The sequence below is a fragment of the Hemiscyllium ocellatum genome, chromosome 7 (assembly GCF_020745735.1).
Source record: "Hemiscyllium ocellatum isolate sHemOce1 chromosome 7, sHemOce1.pat.X.cur, whole genome shotgun sequence".
Lineage (NCBI taxonomy): Eukaryota > Metazoa > Chordata > Chondrichthyes > Orectolobiformes > Hemiscylliidae > Hemiscyllium > Hemiscyllium ocellatum.
The window spans coordinates 95661990-95682393 of record NC_083407.1 but is presented as its reverse complement, the minus strand read 5'-3'; the positions used below and the strand labels follow the sequence as shown (position 1 = coordinate 95682393).

At 38.9% G+C, this 20404-nt stretch overlaps 1 protein-coding gene across 7 annotated transcripts in view; it reads right to left on the bottom strand.

Annotated features, from left to right (window-relative positions):
- hdac4 (histone deacetylase 4) overlaps window positions 1–16906 on the bottom strand; it is a 494585-nt gene extending 477679 nt beyond the window's left edge. For 6 of the 7 annotated variants that reach the window (XM_060827517.1, XM_060827519.1, XM_060827525.1 and 3 more), the window contains exon 1: window positions 16702–16906. The gene's annotated coding sequence lies outside the window, so the exon portion shown is untranslated. Of the gene's footprint in view, window positions 1–16320; window positions 16408–16701 lie in introns of all 7 variants that reach the window. The other variant, XM_060827518.1, reaches the window with a different exon arrangement.
- Between the last annotated feature and the right edge of the window lie 3498 nt (window positions 16907–20404).

Here is a 20404-nt window from a genome sequence, read left to right as displayed (position 1 = left end):
TATAGATGAGAATAAATGGCTGCAGTGTGATATCTGATCTCTTGTTTGTCTTATCCTGTATGATTAGGCCAGAAATGTTAGTAACATTTATTTATTCTCTTTCAGCCACCAACATAATAGTCTTTCTTTCCCCAAGCTTTAAATGTTTAGTTTAGTTTGGGAAACTAAGTCAGTATGGATGAGCTGGACCAAACAGTCTGCTTTAAAGCTGTATGACTCTATGAAGCAAAAAAGTGCAGGACAGTAAATCGAGGAAGGAATCCTGGTAACAGGTACACTATGTTTGCAAGTGGATATCAGCAGTGTATAAAAGAAAAATAATGAAAAAATGAGTCAGACATTCCACAATGTCTATTTGCTACTGCAGCTGGACTTCCATGTATTAATTCTAAAAATACCATTTTGGAAAATATAACATGAAAAATTGCGATAATCACCAAACTTTCGTAACTTCCTCGAATTATTTTAAGTATGCCAGTACAAAATGATTTAACAACATTTTCAAGTAATACTGAGCAGTCAGAAGGGAGGCAGCAACTGGATCATATGAAGTCAGGAAAAGAGGCCCAATACTTCAGCCTCTCTATGACAATGACAGATAGCAATCAATTGTGTTCAGTTATAGGGGAGCGTTAGAGTGGTGTAGATGATAAAACCAAATCCAATCTCAATTCCTGCTTCTGATAATTAGTGATTCCAGCTAAAAGAACAGCTCCAAAGGCCAAATTTGGACCATGTCCTGCTTACCAACAATACTGACTAATGAACAATATTTCTGGCTTATTCAAAATCTCAGGATTCAATAGATGTCCAATAAATTTTACCTTCTATAAACTGAAGTCCATCTAGAACTATTTTATCGTATCTTTACATATACACGAGTCCTGTTCACACATCACGTTCTGAGGATTTTGCCAAACGGAGTCAATTTTCAAATTCTTATCCTTATTTTGGTATTGCTGCAATGTCTCACCACACCTCCTCTTTATAAAGCTCAGGGATCTCTGTGCTCCAATTCTAGATTAAGCACCACAATTTTAAATGCTCTGCTTTTCACTGCCTCAACCAATCACACCATTAACTGTTCTTAAAATGAATCTAATTAATTGGAAACGCTGAAAATGTGTTGCTGGTTAAAGCACAGCAGGTCAGGCAGCATCCAAGGACCTGTTCCTTGGATGCTGCCTGACCTGCTCCGCTTTAACCAGCAACACATTTTCAGCTCTGATCTCCAGCATCTGCAGACCTCACTTTTTACTCTACTAATTAATTGGAAAGCCATCATGATGCAAAAGGACCTATATAAATCTAGGTCTTCCATGCTAATCTCTAGATTTCCTCCATAGATGCGAGAAGCAGAGGTTTGACATCCTCCCTAAACATGATGTCTTTGATTAAGTTCCCAGAAATTTGCCCATTGCTTACATCTGTAGCATGATCAAGCTGTGTTGGATCACGTAACTATGAAGTGCTGTGGGAAGGTTCAATAAGCTGGAAATGCTATATCTATGCAAACTATTGCTGTAGTACTACTTGTAACAATAAGGTATTACAGCTAGTGGATGTATAACTAGTTTGCAGAGAGTAGGTTTAAAGCTCCTGAATACAGTGCATTAAGGAGTGCAGCATTGAAGGTGTTTAAGATAATTTTAAAAAATTAATATGGTAGAAATGGTTTCTTCTCATAGGAAATTTCAGAAGAGCTGATAGCTTTAATTGTAATGTTAGGTTTCCTACCAAAAGCCACTTGTGCACACAAAGTTCAGTGGAAATCAGGGACTTTCATCCCAGTAGTCACTTTGTATAAATGTAATGAAAAATTTCAAAATTGGGATTGATAGATTTTTATTTGGTAAAGGTTTTGAAGGTTGTGAAAGCAAGACAGGTATGTAGAGTTACAATTAGATCATGGCTGATCTATACATCATATGCAGATTGTGCTGAGGGTGTGATCAATTGATGTTTCCGGTGTGATTCAAAGGACTACTATATGAACATTGGCGTTTATTACATGTAATGTTCCAAATATGATAACAATATTCAAAACTAAACATGAAATGGAATATTCAAAAAGGAAGAAGATGGAGATGTCGGTCAAAGAGGATACTTGTATTAGATCACAAAAAGTCTCAGACCAGTTATAAACGTGTTGGTGGCTGAGTCTTTCAATGGTGCAGCATTAGACAGGAATGCACGTCCACAATGTGTAATAGATTGGCTAAAATGCTACCGTGAAACAGAATAATAAAGGACCATAACAAAATTAAAGAATTTGACAGGTTCATCACTTTCGAATTTCGGGATGACAACATCCAAAGATCTTGCTAAAACAGACAACAGTGGTCATTATGAGATATTAAAGGATTAATTTGCTCTGCTGACGTGCAGGAAATTAGATATTCTGAGGTTAGGTTGGGATGTCTCTGTCTCTTAAAGGGAGAATGTAAGGAATTTACATTCCTATCCCTTGGTATTCAGAGCATTGTGTGGCCATTTCCTAGTTATTTAGAGTAAAAGAATCACAGAGTGAGGGAATGACCCTTTAGAACCTAGGTAAGGAGGAACGTCTTCAACCATAGGGTGGTGAATCTGTGAAACTCATTGCTGCAGATGGCTGTGGAGGCGAAGTCTTTGAGTTTGTTGAAGACAGAGGTAGATAGATTCTTGATTAGTAACTGGGTCAAGACTCAGACAATGGCACTGGTACCAAACGTGCCTATTGAAAGAGATCACAAACTGTTGAAAGGAATCCTAACAATAGAAGGGTGTAAATCAAACAGTAACAATCCACAAAAAGATAGAAGATAGAGGGTATAGCTCAACAAAAAGTCAAGGAATGTAGTACAGACAAGGAATATCAGGAGAGGCCCGTATGATTGGAAAGCGTTGCTAGCTACGAGCCAATGACAGGACATTAATTTTAAAAATGCAAAACTGTCAGAATGAGAGAGACTTTGGGCAGACATGCCAGACAGGGCACAGCCAGCCAGCGCAATTACAAATGAATATGCAAGGGACAGGTCTCACATGATGAGACGACCTAAGGCTAAAACAAGGCCACTGGTACAAAGTTCTGAAGAAAAACCTGTGGAGCGAGATATGAATATATTTACCTATGGCATGAAAATCAATTTTGAAACTCAAATTGGCTTTGTTAGCAACAAATACTTGGGAATGCAGATCAATTGATATTAAAAACTGCATTCCTGCAGGGAAATCAGTTCAATAAAGGTAGTGTATGTTTGGGCACACTCTGGTAATTAAGTATGCATACAGGCTAAATTACACTTCTAGATTATAGTAGTTCTCAATATATTGAGTAATCTTACTCTACTGAGCAGAATTCAAAACTGGAAGTCAGGATATTTTAAATACATTGAAGTGGAAATCAGTCAGAATTGATCAAGTGCCATGTTACATCAGCAATCTTATTTGGAATGTGTGACCTCTACTAATATTTGTCAGAGTAGGACCTCAAGTAAAGCAGCAGCTTCCAAAATATTAAGTAGTAAAATTATCACAGAATCCCTACAAACCAGAAGCAAGCCATTCGGCCCATCTAGTCCACAATGACCCTCCAAAGACAATCCCACCAGACCCACTCCCACACCCTATCCCTCTAACTCTGCATTTCCCATGGCTAATCCATCTACCCTGCATATCCCTGGACATTATGGACAATTTATCATGGCCAATACACCAAATTTGCACATCTTTGGACTGCGGCAGAAACCAGAGCACACCCACACAGACACGGGGAGAATGTGCAAACTCTATGCAGTCCTCCAATCCAGATGCTTGATAACGAGAGGCAGCAGTGCTAACCATCACGCCATCCCGGTGAGCATTCTGTGCTGAAAATGTCATCATTGGAAGATACTAGGAACTCAAAACTTGTTCTGTTTAGTGATGCTTCTTATGCAAGTCTGATTGATTCTCCAGTGCAACAGAGTTTATGATTTTTCTTTTGGGAGAGGGAAGCAAACATTTCCCTATAATTTCAGAAGCTATAAAGATCAGAACAGTAAAACAAAACCTTAGCAGCGGAAACTTTCAAAGAAATATGCAAGACCTAAGAAACTCTAAGAAATATTTGAAAAATGATGTTTGGAATTCTAATGCACAGTTAAAAATAATGTTGTCATGTGGTCTCTGTTCCTGTCTTACTTTTCATTAATTTTTAACTATTCCATAAACGAAGATAATTACAGTATCCCAGGAAGTTCCAGCATGGATGCCGGAAATCAAATTAAACTAGGTTATAAGTAACAATTATAAATTAAAAATGAATAATTGCGTGAGCTGTTGACTGTATGGGCAACAAGCACTCAGCGCTGTGAGTGCAGAAATAAAACTCAAAAAGGTGCATGCTGGATTTTAAGTAACCATGCTTTAACCTCTGGCATTTAACACAGTCTGTTAAATGTCTTCAACACATTTGATTTTAACTATCAGTTTGCAGTTTTGGGACAATTGTATTTCTATTAAATGTTACATTTTAATAGAGAAAAATATAAAAGGTGTAAGCTTGCTGAGCATATGCTATTTTGACATACAAATGAATAACAGGATACTGATGAACAACCGTAGTACTTCAGACAGATTTGATTTGATTTATTGTTACATGTACCCAGGTACAGTGAAAAGTTTTGTCTGCAAGCAGTACAGGCAGATCATGATTGAAGCATTCATTCATAACTTTGTTCAAGAACCTGCAGTCTGATTTACTAACAGATTTCAACATTTTTGTTTTGGCCTTAAGTTTTTGACTCCATATAAGCAGTACATTACTTTGTTATCAATGACAATAGCAGGAAAGATATAACACTTTGTAAAGGAAAGAGGGGAAAGAAAACAAATACAAAAGTGACCACACAAAAAAAAGGTTTTAATTGAAGATTTTATATAAACCATGCCAATTTAACTGTCACATCTCCAGTTCTTTTTGCCAATGTGATCATTCTGACTCTTAACATCTACTTAAATCAAACTGGTCACCAGTCTATATTTTTTCAGTGATGAAAAGGGTGCACAGCATACATCTTCTGAGGCACATTTTACAAGATAAGCTGTTGAGCATCTAATGGATTTCTTTTTCAGACTCTGCTTCTTCAGAAGAGTCTTTTGCTTCATTAATTCAAAATGATCAAATAGCTTTCTGGTATTTGCATGTGTACTATCAATGAACTGATGGTGAAACAAGAAATGAAAAAGGTACAAGTCAACTTGGTCAACAGACTATGCCCTCAACTGCCATTAAGTATATACGCTCGACATTAATATTTGCAAATAGTATTTCAGTCAACAAGAAAATAAAGACCATGAAAATCTTTGTATATGTTAAGATCACTATGTCACAGTTGCTAAAATGAGAGAAAATCAGCATGATTTTAAAAATCACAATAATGTCAATACTGAAATGTTAAACTATCTTTACTTTCAAATGCTAACTAGCTGTTGTGTACTTTCAGCAGTTTTGCCTTTTAATGCTGAAATAATATTTATTTAGATTTACTCAATAATCCAAATAGACAATTTCTAAGTAATGTTAAACAGAGAAGGAAGGAATACACTACTTGTTAGTATAACACAAAATATTTTAGGGTACTTAATATTGCCGATACGGCAATGTAATAAAATAACAGTTTTAATTGAATTCTCTCTCGGAGGTCTGTCCTCTGGGGAAGTTAGCAAAAACAATTTGCTAAGCACAAAATACCATGGCCCCACAACAACAAATTATTGGATTTTTTCCCTCAAACTGAGTTAATCAGATGCACGAATGTTGTCTTATGAGCAGCAAAAAGAGCAGCAAAACTTCAATTTCAACTGTCCCCACATAGCAAAAATAAGGTAGGGTGAGCGGCAAGGCAGTTAAAAATCCAATTGTTTTAAACTTTATTTGTTCCTGTCAACTGTTCAAGTTACTATGTGCCAGTAGAGTTTTTTCCCTTGGAAATAAAAATGTTTCAGATCCGAGGACATCACTGTAATTTTAACTTAAATTTAAAACAAAAATGGAAATACTTAGTAGTTACTGTCAGACAGCACCTATGGGGAGACTATTAACGTTTCAGGTTGGAAGTTGCAGAACTGAAACGCAACCCAGTATTTTGTTTTTATTTAAGATATTCAGCATCTACAGTATTCTACATTGCAACTTTAACTTGGTAGTTTTTTTTGATTGACATTTTTTAGTGGGAAACCACAACTTTTCACCAAGCCAAGCTAGTGAGGAAATGGATTCTTATTTACAAAATGTCAGAAAGGGTATTATTAAAACTCCTAAAATAAATTTTCCTCATGAGGCAAAAGGAAGAAAATATGGGTCTCCAGATGTGGATCTATTTCCCCAAAAGACCCATCTTCCCAATTCAGTAACAACCCTGCAGCTCCGGCAGCTGGTCTTATTACTTAGCTGTCTGGGAGGTTTTATTTTGCTGAGTTTCACACGAATGAGACATAAACTCAAGTAACTGACTGGACTTAAATGAGGCTCAAGAGCTAAAAGTACCTTGCTTCAATTTTTGAACACTGGATTACTTTCCCACTCCTACTACACTTCATTCACCCAAACAAATGGCCTAGAGTCAAAACGAGGACCTACATCTCAACACAATTTCACAATACATCTGATTTATTGTACAAGCAAGTGATATGCAAATATATTTATTAAATGCTCATGGAAGCAGCCACAACTGAAAACAATGAAAACCATTTGTATGCACTCAGTGAGATGTATTGCTCTCTTTAACTTTATAAATCATTGAACCTACATAAACTGAGATGAGGTTTATTTGTGACCAAATACAATTAAATTCTTGGATGTGAATTGAAGAATGAGTGATTTGAATACTGTACAGTTATGAACTTGATTTTACAGACAAATGCTTCACTAAATATTTATTGCCATCAAGAAACAATGTCATAGCATCAAAGCTCACAAATTGCACCATTTCACAAGAGGTAGAAAGCAGAAGTTAGGCACTTGGAAAGAGGCAAAATTACAATGTACATTCGCATCTTGTCTTCACAATCTTTTGAGAGAGAAATGTGGTTTAAGGTAGTCAAGTTCTTGGACAAGATTCAGCAAGTAAATGTAAATTGAGACTTCATTTTTATTAGTGGCCTAAATTTAAGTCAGCCCCCAAAAATCAAGCCCACATTAACATAACAAAACTTGGGTAGGCCACAAATAGCTTAGCTTCAGTATGTTAAGTGGGGAGATGGAGAAATATAGCTGTCCAAATACTTATTCCTAACTGCAAATGAATGATCACTGCAAAACAAAACACGCTTGAGTAAATATTGCACAGGAACTACATTATGCTTAGATCTGATATTCTGTCCCACAAATTCATTTTTCCTTTTCGTTTGGAAAAGAAAGAATGGCCATCTGGGAAAGTAAACAACAGGAACTAGCAAGGAACAAACATCCTCAGAAAAGGACAGGAGGGAATAAGATATTTCCTGAAAATCCCATATCATCGATGCCACTTTCCAACTAATGCTAAATTACAAGAATGAAATAAATGGACACTAAGGCTCAGATTTTGGTTCCAAGAGTGGGTAACTTGCAGCGTGTCTCAAATTTAAAGACATTCCTAAAACACACAACTTTACTCCCGAGTTTGGAGGGTGCTTGTGATGAATGAGATACTAAGAAGAAAGTTTATATAAATATTTTATTCTAACGACTTAAAGACAACAATCAAAAAAGTTAAAAATTAACTGCAGTTGTTAAAATCGCTAAGCTAATATTTTAGCTAATTAGTGTGGACACTCAGCCAGACATAATGATCTTATGTTTACGTTTACTTGGAGAAGGAGGAGGTCTGAAGTGTTTGAAGCTTAGAGGTTATTGAAACTTTAATGGCCAGTATGACTGACATTTTTACAGGGTTATAGATACAGCATTTCACATCTCCAAAAGATGATTCACAGCGGGTGTTTATTTTCTCTCACTGTTACCACATTTGCCATTGTCATTATATGACTCATTGGTTGTGTTTATAGTGATGTTTATAGTGAATGACCACAGAAAAGGTCTCGATTCCAGAACAGCTGGCATGGAGCACGGTTAAAAACCTTTAACTTACCTTTCAAAAGGTTCCCAAATTCAGACTATTATTCCTGAGGGGTCACAAGCCACACATCATGCAGAAACTGGACCGAATCCATGGAAATTATGAAAGTAAGTTGGCTAGGGGGATGCATAACTCCTTCTACCTGTATATTTAATCATCGCCAGCAAAAACTGGGGGTGGGGCAGGAATCTGGAATCGGACATCACATACCATTTTTAAATAATTCCAGAATTATTCAGATTCTTTGAAAATCTAGGCTCAAGTCTAGCCATGGATTGTAGCTACTTGCAGATCCAGTGCAATGATGACCAAAAATAATAAAATTACATTGTGTATGCCAAAAGAAAAAGATACACCCAAATGCTAATCTACAAAAAAACCCCCAGATATGGGTATTTATGGTGTGCTATTTAATATAATTCCTGAAACTAATGACTATCACCACTGCGGTCCCTCCTTTTTTTAAAAATTCATTCAAAAGGACAAAGGCATCACTGGCTAGCCCAGCATTTACTGCTCAACACTAATTGTCCAGACAGCCTGTAAGTGTCAACCACATTATTGTGGGCTTGGAGTCACATGTAGACAAGACCAGGTTAGGATGACAGTTTCCTTCCCTAAAGGACGTTGGTGAACTGGCTGGGTTTTTCTGCCATTAATAGAGGTTTCATGGTCACCAATAAATTCTTAATTCCTGATTTTTTTAGTTCAAATTCCACCATCTGCTATGACAGGATTCAAACCTGTGTCCCCAGAACATTACCCCAGTCACTGGATGAACAGTCTAATTATAATAACATCACACTGCCTCTGCCAGTCTCAAATTTGCATCTGCTCACTCTACAAACCAAACATACATTGTACGATATACAGTACCAAGTCAATTTTTTAAGTTCAGGAAACGTTGAAAATACTGCTATTTCATAGTCAAGGTGATGGAGATTTAACAATTACCCAGATGGCCAACCTGCAGCAACTGTCTGGTGTGTGTAAATCAAGGAAATGAGAACATATAAACAAACATTATACTGTGCCACTATGAGGACAGTAATACCACAACAAATCCTGTAATTATATCATTGTGGGAATGAATCTATTTTTATTTTTATGCATTCATTAAATTTAAGGAGAGTTTATGCAAAAAATGCACATTAAACAAACCACAGTAATGCAAGATCTAAATCAATTCTTAGTTTATAGTCACTCTTGTCAAGTAAGTCTTAATATGGATTGTAAGCTTCAATGCTGTCAATCCTTATATTTTGTATGTACGTGAGTAATTTAAATCAGTTTCACCGGGCATAAACAGAAAGGCCACCATTTAATATCGACATTTCCAGCCTGTAGAATATGATCATCCAATCATCTACATCTCCAGCAATCTAAATACAAAAATAAATATATTTAAAATGTACGACATGGATGCAGTGAAAAATTGCCTCACTTTAAGTGTTCCTCCAGATAAATACCTAAATTTTTAAAACCAGCTTGATAAACATGCTTTTAAAAAAAACAATAATTACTACAACTCTTTTTTCCACTTAGCACTGCTGAATCTGAAAACACAGGAAAGCAGCTTGAAACAAAAAAAGTTACCAAAAACTAACTTTTCCAAAGGCATGACTCAAATTCCCTTGGTGGGTCTATTTCCATGTTGGTAGAACTCTATGGCTCTATATATTTTCTAATCAAACTATTCAGAGATGTGGTTACAAACATCTAGACCAGGTAGGACTTGAACCTAGGCCTCATGGCTCAAAGGGACACTACCACTGCACCACAAAAACCCTCTCTAAAGTAAAGATGATGCTTCAACAGTTAGTATTGCACCAAACCTTAACATTTCAGAAGCAATTATACACAGTGCAACATCCAGTAACTAAGAAAAAGGAAAGGGGAATGAGAGGCTGGCTCGATCAAACCAGGCCAATAAACATGCCTGCAACAACTCTTGCAGGAGATCTGGAAACAGAACTAATGATTAGCTTCCAAGTGGAATGCATGGAACTGGAACAACTTGCATTTATTAAAATTTTAACATAGGAAAACACATCAATAAGCTTCATTGAAGCACTGTGAGAAGATTTTACAACATGTCACACATCAATATTTAAAAGGGGAGGGAAGTTTTGAAGGGTGTGAGAAGGAGAAAGGCACAGAGGACTTTAGGGAGGACATGTCAGTTTTGGGGTCAGAGCTAACTGAAGGCATTGCTGCAAAAGGAGACATGATATAAAGCACTTAATAGCAACTGGGGAGGAAAGAGAACAAAAACAAAAACAAAAACCAAAATCCTTCTCAATATGTACAGTAATACCACAAAGCAATGAATCACGATGATCGGCAAGAGTTTGCAGCAGTAATTAAACTGCTTCACCACATTCATTACCTAAGAAATCTTGAGAAGATTCAAGAAAACTGAAAACTACACTGCAATCTAAGCTTCAACTAATGGTTTCTTTTAAAAACAAATCATTTTACATTTAAATTTAGTTTCAGTTTGTGTACCTCTGTAACAAATGTAACTATATTAAGCAATTTACTTTGAAACAGCAGTAAGTTTTTAAAGTGGTCTCATGCTTTCAACTGCACATCTCAGACCTGCCTCAGCAGCACTCCTAAGGAAGAAGCAAATGATAAGAAGCCTGACCCTTAAGACAAGTGTTAGGTCTCAGACCCCTAAGGGAATGTAATGAAGTGGAGGATCATAAAGAAAGACAGCTAGCAGATGGTGATAACTGTGAATGAGACAGAAAGGCTGGCTTGAGACCAGATGATGTGGATTGCTGCTGTGCAAAGGCTGTCAGGGCAAAAACATTCATATTAGAGGCATTAATTGAATTACAGCCATTAACCACTTTAGTTTATCTTCCAATCCTCCCCCTAATAATTTCTTACACTAATATTTAACAGCTGTCAATGTTATGCCACTGTAAATCACAGGTAGGCTCCAGACAAAATTATTTTCATAACAAATAGGACATATTCTAATAAACTGACCATTGCCAAAGAAAATAAGAGGCTCAGGGCACTTGCAATTGTTCAATCACTATTATTAATACATGATCGTCATGCATAAACTAGGTAAGATTATTGACAAGCTGTTAAAACCCAATGAAATTCTGGGCACATTTACTGAAAAAAGATGTATTGTCTTAGCAAGAGGGTGCTGCATAGAATCACCAGAATAATACCAGCCGAATGATTAAATTATGAGGACTGGTTGCACGGACCAGGCTTGCATTCCACAGAATACAAAAGATTACAGGGTGATAATTTGGAAGTTGATATGTTAGATAGAGTAAAATTATTTCTCCCAGTAGGTGAGCCCAGAACAACAGGTCATAAACGCAAATAAGAACTAGGACATACAGGGATGATGCCCACATAAAACAATAGTAGAAATCTGGAAGTCTTCAATAAAGCTTTGAATAACATCCTTTTTTTGATGTGTGCAGACCAACTTGGTTAAGTGTGTAGCCTCTAGACTTTTTTTTGCGCTGTTATGCATACTAAGTATCTTCATGGGGCCAAACTTTGTCTGATCTTCTCAAGAACTTGAGAGTGACTAAGAGGTAGCTTAGAGGAAATATTGCTGTTGAAGTAAAGTCAATGGAAACTTTTAAAAACATTTTTAATAGGATGTAGGTTTGCTCGCTGAGCTGGAAGGTTCATTTTCAGACATTTCATCAACATACTAGGTAACATCGAACATCTTCAGTGAGCCTCCAGATAAAGCATTGCTGATGATCCCTGCTTTCTATTTATGTTTGGGTTTCTTTAGGTTGGTGATGTCATTTCCTGTGGTAAATCGGGTCCAAGTCAACGTGTTTGTTGATAGAGTTTCGGTTGGAATGCCATACTTCTAGGAATTCTCATGCGTGTCTCTGTTTGGCTTGTCCTAGTATGGATGCGTTGTCCCAGCCAAAGTGGTGTCCTTCCTCATCTCTATGTAAGGATATTAGTGATCCAGAACCTCAACCCGAGCTACAAATCTTCTCAAAACTCGCTAACGTTTTTGATAGATTTATATACTAGAATAAATTCTAAGAAGGCAGGAATATTGAGTGTTATGGAAACAAGGTGGGTAGATAATTAAGTTATAGATCAACTACAATCTAAATGCATGGAGGAATAGACTTGAGTGCTTGACTTGTCTCCTTAACTGAATGCGGTGCATTTAACGTCAGTGATAGAACGCATTCAATTTTTGGAATGCTTTAAAGTATTAACAAGTGTACATATTAAATTTTCATCACAATCACCAATAATGTCCCTTGTCAAACTCAAGCCTGAATATTGTATTTTCATAAGTCAGCATTGACCAGTCTTAATTTCATCATGTTCAAATATCTTGAAAAACATCTACGTTAGAGGTGGCAGCACTGGACGTATTAAAATACAAAAGGTGGATAAATCCCCAGGACCTGATCATGTGTACCCTAGAATTCCAGGGGAAGCTAGGGAAGTGATTGCTGAGCCCCTTGCTGAGATAGTTGTATCACTGATAGTCATAGGTGTGGTGCTGGAAGACTGGAGATTGGCTAACGTGGTACCACTATTTAACAAAGATGATAAGGAAAGGCTGGAGAACTTGACATCAGTGGTGAGCAAGTTGTTGGAGGGACAGGATTTACATGTATTTGGAAAGGCAAGGACTGATTAGGGATATTCAACTGAGCTGTGTGTGGGGGAAATCATGTCTCATTAACAATTGAATTTTTTGAAGAAGTAACAAAGAGGATTGAGGAGGGCAGAGCAGTGGACATGATCTATATGGACTTCAGTAAGGCGTTTGACAAGATTCCTCATGGTAGACTGGTTAGAAAGGCTAGATCACATGGAATATAGGTAGAACGAGCCATTGGGATACAGAACTGGCTTGAAGGTTGATGACAGAGGGTAGTGGTGGAGGGTTGTTTTTCAGACTGGAGGCCTGTGGCCTGCAATCTGTCACACAGATTGGTACTGGGTCCACTGCTTTTCATCATTTATATAAATGATTTGGATGTGAACAAAGTAAGTAAGGAAGGTTAGTAAGTTTGCAGATGACACCAAAATTGGAGGTGTAGTGGACAGTGAAGAAGTTTACCTCAGAGTATAAAAGGAGCTTGATCAGATGGATCAATGGGCTGAGGGGTGGCAGATACAGTTTAATTTAGATAAATTTGATGTGCTGCATTTTGGAAAGGCAAATCAGGGCAGGGCTTATACATTTAACGGTAAGGTCCTGGGAAATGTTGCTGAACAAAGAGACCTTGGAATGCAGGTTCATAGTTCCTTGAAAGTGGAATCCTAGGGAGACAATAGTGAAGGCAGCGTTTAGTATGCTGGTGTTTATTGGTCAGCGTGTTGAGTATAGCATTTAGGAGGTCATGTTGCAGCTGTACAGGATACAGGTTAGGCCACTATTGGAATACTGCATGCAATTCTGGTCTCCCTGCTAATATGAAGGATGTTATGAAGCTTAAAAGTGTTCAGAAAACATTTACAAGTGTGTCACTAGGATTAGAGTGTTTTAGCTACAGGGAGAGGCTGAACAGGCTGGGGTTAGTCTCCGATGCTCCAGGGAAAACGAGAGGTGACCTTAAAGGGGTTTACAAAACCATAAGGGGCAAGGATAGGGTAAGTAGTCCTTTTCCCAGAGAGGGGGACTCCAAAACTAGAGGGCTTAGGTTTAAGGTGAAAGGGGAAAGATTTTATTGAGAGCTAAGTGGCAAACGTTTCACACAGACGGTAATGTGTATATGGAATGAGCTGTCAGAGGAAGTGGTGAAGGCTGGTAACATAACAACATTTAAAAGGCATCTGGATGGTTATATGAATAGGAAGGGTTTAAGAGGGATATGGGCCAAATGCTGACACATGGAACTAGATTGATTTAGGACATGTGGTCAGCAATGGATGAGTTGGACTGAAGGGTCTGATTCCATGCTGTACAACTCTGTGGCTCTAAAACCACTTATTCTTTAGTTTTTAAAGCACAAAGTACTTTTCACCAGCCAGACAGAGGTTGCCTGTTTGCAATCCAAACTCTGGTGCCACATCTAAATGGCGAAACTAAGGGCATAATAATGTGCAGTTTTCCATTGTTACACTTTACATTGTACTTAGAGTAGAAGAGAAAATGTAATCTCTTGTAATGTAATGGGCAAAACCCCTCTCACGTTATTCTTGTGGAGGCTAAGCAATGCAATAGACCCACCGCCACTTAAATCTCTCCCAATGGAGAAATAAATCACATTTTTCATGGGGAAATATAGAATCACTCCAATGCAACATAATATTCCTTATATCTACCAATGTGTAATTGCACATATTTTGACAATTTGTTCTGCTCAAAATCTATTAATAAAACACCACTGAAGGTACCAAAACATAATACAAACAAAACTGAGCTATAAGAAGATACTTTCAAACAAAATAATCGAGTCATGCAAGATGATGGAGGGAGTGAAGTTCATTCAAAGATATTTTCGCTAATTGCAAACTATTTTTCAGAAAACTTTTGAGAGCTGCTTTCCCCAAGTGCGCTTTTACAGAGCTATTGGCTTTCACTGTTACACTCGGTAAAAAAGGTCTTCCGATTAAGAATTAATTTGATTCAAATGTACATTCAGTTGGAATAACGAAGTTAGTAACTTCTTATTGTTTAATTGACTTTACCAGTTCTATTACTCGCACTGGTGCTTCCACCGATAGTAGAAGTTTTCAAAAAGTAACAAAATTTAAATCTTCACATCACGTCCCACGTCTCACTGGGAGCCTGAACAAAAGCTGTCCGAAACCAAATGAAAGCTAACTATCGCAATAAGCTGATAAATTTGCATTTAAAATTAATTATTTTCAGATCTTCAACATAGTTAGCGCAAACCTTTCGATGTTGAACTCTAATTACCGAACGTCATTTAGCAAAGAAGAAATGCCTTTTTTAAAAAAAGGTTTCGTCTCTTCCCGCTCAAATTAACAAAACGTTCATAAATGAAGATCGAGTAATATACATTACGCTTAACCAATCGGTCACTTTTGCAGATGTACTTTGTTAGCTCAAAGAACGTTACTGAGAAACTCTTGTACAATCACTTCGCCCTTACTCTTTATTTAAGTAAATTCGGTAAGACTCAAATGAACATGAATTATTCTCATAGACCAGTTTTACTGACGCTTAATCTGTAAGAAGTTCTCTAGGGCTTTAGAAGGTCCATTTAGTTAGGTCCTATGGGCACACCTAAATAATAAAACAGATACATTCAATCATCCGCTCACTACGAAAAGAACGCTCAACCGTTATCATTTTCAATCGTCCACTGTGCATCTCAAGTCATCGGTTCCTCCAATCATTCTAGAAGCGTGACACACTAAGTACCAAGAAACTTCCCATTAGATTCCATAATCTCCAATAATTTGGAAAGTGTCAGAGCAGGAAGGATCCTGCTATTCAAGCCAACCTTCAAAAAAATGTAATGGGCTAAATGTCTCAGGTTTGACTGCTAATCAAAAACTGTTGGAAGCGTACTTGTATGGACACTGATGAGAGAAAGCAAGATCAGTGCAGTTGTGGTAGCATGCTCTTAATTAATATCTAGGGTCACAGAGAACAAAGATACCAAGGCGTAACCAAGATCTATATAATGAGAGTTCAAATCAGGAAAGGAGAAAACTAAAGGAGAAACTAAATGCACCTGATTTGTTTTTCCCATTTTTGTTGTCAGTCGTCTTCTATTTACAAGTTCATGTCTAAGTAGAAAAAAATCGTTCCCTTAATTCCTCCCCACCCACTCCTCAAAAAAAAACAACTCTTTTTCAGTTTGGCTTAATCTCTCGAGTTAGATCGCACATACTGTCTACCAATTGATTGGATTCGTCCAGCTCACCAAAATTAATTTCTAGAAAAAAAAAGTCACTAATTCACATACACAACATTCCATTCCACGCTTTGTTTATTTGTGCTTGCTCAACTTGGAAATCGAAATAGCTGATTCACCAATTTGTGTGGGGCTGCTCGCTTCCAGCTTGCAACCGATTCTGGTTAAATTGGCTCTATTTGCATCCGTCCAAGGCTCTGAGAGGTTTGGCCTCGCCTTTTGGACGACCGGGTTTATTTAATGTGAGTTGATGAGGCCGATCTACACTGCATCAAGCAGCCAAGTTTAAGCCAACACGGTACACAGTAAGAGGTGTCTATATGTCGAAGATCCACAGTTTGGCGTTCAGCCACTCCGTCTCAACCTACCTTGACGTGCCGGAAGCCCCACCCTCACGAGACGTTGATTGGGTACTGCCCGTTAGCAACGTCCTAAACAAACGAACAGCGGGGCTTCTGATTGGTGAAGAGAGCCATCCATCAGTCAGGCATTTCCGTTCATAAAGTTTAGTTGCTGTTAACAGTAAATACTTCAATCGGTAAGCGAGAGGTTAGGAGGAGGGGAGTGAGGGGGAACAAAAAAATGCTCAAACCCAACCACCGACCAAAGACCGTTCATTTCAGAAATCAAGGCGTTGTGAAATACTGTGAGCAGAACCACTTTGCACTATCCGTTTAAAGTCAGGAAAGGGAGGTGGAAGGACAATTGGAGTCGGAGGAGGGGGAGCCATTAAAATCACCGTGCCTTACCCGAGCGCTGCAGCCAGTGAGCGGTAGATGAGAGCTTGTTGTTTGATGGGAAAGGGATTTATGGGTCGAGTAGATCAGATTTTACCGACGGAAAAAGGGGACATCCGACGACGTGCTGGAGAGAATCAATGCGGCTCGCCAAGGGGTTCCGCCATGTTTGCTCGCCTCACTGACACTCACTGAACAGCAAGCTTGCGAGACGACGGCAGCTTTGGAGGGGGGAGGGGGGAGGGGGGAGGGGGGGGCGGGGAAAGAGTGCGGAGACTTGGCTGTTGAGCACGTGACAGGTTCCCGCCAATCGCAGCACTATCCGATCCAACTGTTTGAGCTATTTTTAGAACCTTGTTTTTTTTCTCTTCGATTTGAAAGGAGCGCGAGCCCCCGCCCGGTGCAGTCACAATGCGCAGGCGCCCCTTCCTTCGGGAGCCCCTGCCCCTCCCTGGAACCTCTTTCCCCCGACTCACCCACCCCAGCCCCCAACATCCCGAGAGGCGATGATTTTCTACAACTCTTGGTCTAATTTTCTCACGCTAGCTCGTTATCCATCGCTTTAATATTGTGCGTTGTTCCCTGCCTCCTGACTTTTCATTAGACACTACCTCCTCTCGCAAAAGGGTCGTGCTTTTCTTTATTTTCGTTATCGATGAACGTTTTAGATAATAACCAACAAATTACCACGCCATGAAAGGACTGACAAATCCTTAAATCTCTGTCTCCAACGCTACATGTTTTAAGAATGCAAGCTACAATCACGAGTTGCTCCAAGATCTTGTCCCTGCAGAACTGGGCTAATCCAGTATTAAATTCCGCATGTTAATTCACCAACTCATTTGCTTTCACTTTTCCCCTCTTGGGGTTTCCTTTTTCCTTATAGCAAATTACCTTGTTTTCATTTGTCAGTTTTTTTTCTGCATTTTGGGAATTTCGAATCGTTTTTCTTTCGCATCCATTGCCAAAAGTACATATTTTTATATCTTCGACATGTACAGAGGGAGTGGGCTGTGTTTGACAAGTGGTCTCACGTGTACCATCCTTGGTCTGTATTTTAAATGGAGGCATGCACATTGTACTTAGTGTATCATTCGCCCAGTGCCTCAGGTGACCCCAAAGGTTACTATATTAAGATCCAGAGTAACTTTTGTTGCAAAGTGTGCATTCGTTAACTGCTTTAAGAGCTGATTTGACATTTGTAGAATACACAGCAGAATATTCAGTCCCAAAAGCAAAGATATTAGAAAAGGGTGATTAGAAGAGTCAAAGGGAGTTGGAGAAGCAAAGGAGTTTAAAGTGTAAATTCCACAACATTTGACTTTTTACTGAGATTGGTAGAATCAACCTGGTGGAAACCAAACTAATAATTTTAGTATGTGCCCTACGGCACCACTAATATAACTAAATGCAATTTAATAAAAATACTAGAATTTATAAGTCAATGTGTCAGGAGAGGGAGAATGTTTAAGAGAACTGTACTATAGTGTTGTGTAATGCGACAAGTACTTGAGAGGCCTGTTCAGCCCCTTGCTTCCAGATCAGTGAGAGCTATCCATGTCAGGAGAGGCCAGCAGTGGGTCATGGACCTGCTATTTGAAGAACAGGTTTTTCAGTTGCACTGCAATAGAGTCACAGCATCACTTCCCATTAAAATGAGGGCCAGAATGGACTTCCTCTGCAAATGTCAGGGACAAAGTTTGAGTGATGGCATTTCAATGTAATGCTGTTCTGTGGATCTTGGATGCATCACTGGCTACCATGGAACAGCTTAAAGGATCAACAGAGATATTCTGTTCTAAAAAGATGGGAGGAAGAAATTTGCCTTGGAGACTATGTGGGTGGAAGGGGTAGAGGGAATGATCAGCAAGAATGTAAAGCCTGGATACAAGCTACAAGAAATGTAATGATCTTATCAGTGTTTCCAGCACGCCCCCCCCACCCCAACCATCCATCATTCTGACTTACCAAACTTTCAGCACAATCCACCTGAGACTGTTACACCTTTGCGGGCCCATCCATCTCTCTCACAATCCTACCTTCTCATGTTCCCATCTGGCCACTGATAGCTTCATCTTATTGGCATATCAAACATATCTTTCATCTCAATATGTTTCTTTTCTTATACTCTGCACACTTCTTGCAAAGAAGGGAGTGTAGAAGAACAAGGAAGAGGCTCTCCAGTAATTGGCCTGACCACTGCAGATTGGTAAGCCCTTGAGAAAAACACTGGTATGTGTGGTTGTTGATAATGGAGAAACAGAGGCCGAGCTATCTTTTTCCGGGGATGGGCAGCACTGGCTGGGCCAACATTTATTGTATCTTGCTAGTTGCCCTTGAGAAAGTGGTTATGAGTTGCTATTTTGAACTGCTGCATTCCATTTGTTATTGGCACACTGACAATACTGATTGAGAATGAGTTGTAGGATGTTGACCTGACAATACTGAAGGAACAGCAATATATTTTCAAGTCAGAATGGTGTGTGGCTTGGAGCAGAACCTGCAGGTAGTGGTGTTCCTTTAAATCTGCTGCTCTTGTCCTTCTAGTTGGTAGTGGTTGTGAGCTTGGAAGGTGCTGTCTCAGGAGTCTTGATGAACTTCTGTGTGCATCTCATAAATGATACGCACAACTGCTGTTGTGTGTCAGTGTCATGTTTGAATGTGGTGCCAATCAGGAGGCTGCATTGTCCAAGACGGTAAGACCATAAGATATAGGAGCTGAAATTAGGCCATTCCGTCCATCGAATTCTGCTTTTTAGATGAGATTAGATTCCCTACAGTGTGGAAACAGGCTCTTCGGCCCAACAAATTCACACCAACCCACCGAAGAGTAACCCACCCAGACCCGTTTCCCTCTGACTAACGCACATAACCTATGGGCAATTTAGCATGGCCAATTTACCTGGCCAGCACATCTTTGGACTGTGGGAGGAAACTGGACAACCTGAAGGAAACCCACGCAGACACTTGTAGAATGTGCAAACTCCACACAGACAGTCGCCCAAGGCTGGAATCGAACCTGGGACCTTGGTGCTGTGAGGCAGCAGTGCTAGCCACTCTGCTATTCAGTCATGGTTGATAGGTTTTTCAACACCATTTTCCCACTTTCTCCCCATAATTTTTGATCTCCTTGGCAAGCAAGAACTTATCTGTCTCTGTTTTAAATATACTTAGTGACCTGACTTCCACAACCTTCTGTGCCAATGAATTCCATAGATTCACAACTCTCTGGCTAAAGACGTTTCTCCTTATCTCCGTTCTAAAAGTCTTCCCATTCCTCTAAAGCTGAGCCCTCAGGTCCTCCACTCTCCTGCAAATGGAAACATCTTCCTGATATCCACTCTGTCCAGGCCGTTCAGTATTCTGGAAGTTTCAATCAGATCCCCCTCATCCTTCTAAATTCAATCGAGTATTGTCCCAGAGTCCCCACATGTTCCTCATATGTTAAGCCTTTCATTCCTGGGCTCACTGTCATAGACCTGCTCCAGGACCAATACAATTTTCCTGAGGTATGGGGACCAGAATTGTTCACAAAACTCTAAATGAGGTCTGATTAGAGCCATATAAAGCCTCAAAAGTACATCCATGCTTTTACAGCAAAAATTGGACTACAGATGCTGGAGATCCCTGCTTTCCTATTCTAGTCCTCAAGATGAATGACAACATTCCTAACTACCAACTCAACCTGCAAGTTTACTTTAAGAGAAACCTGAAC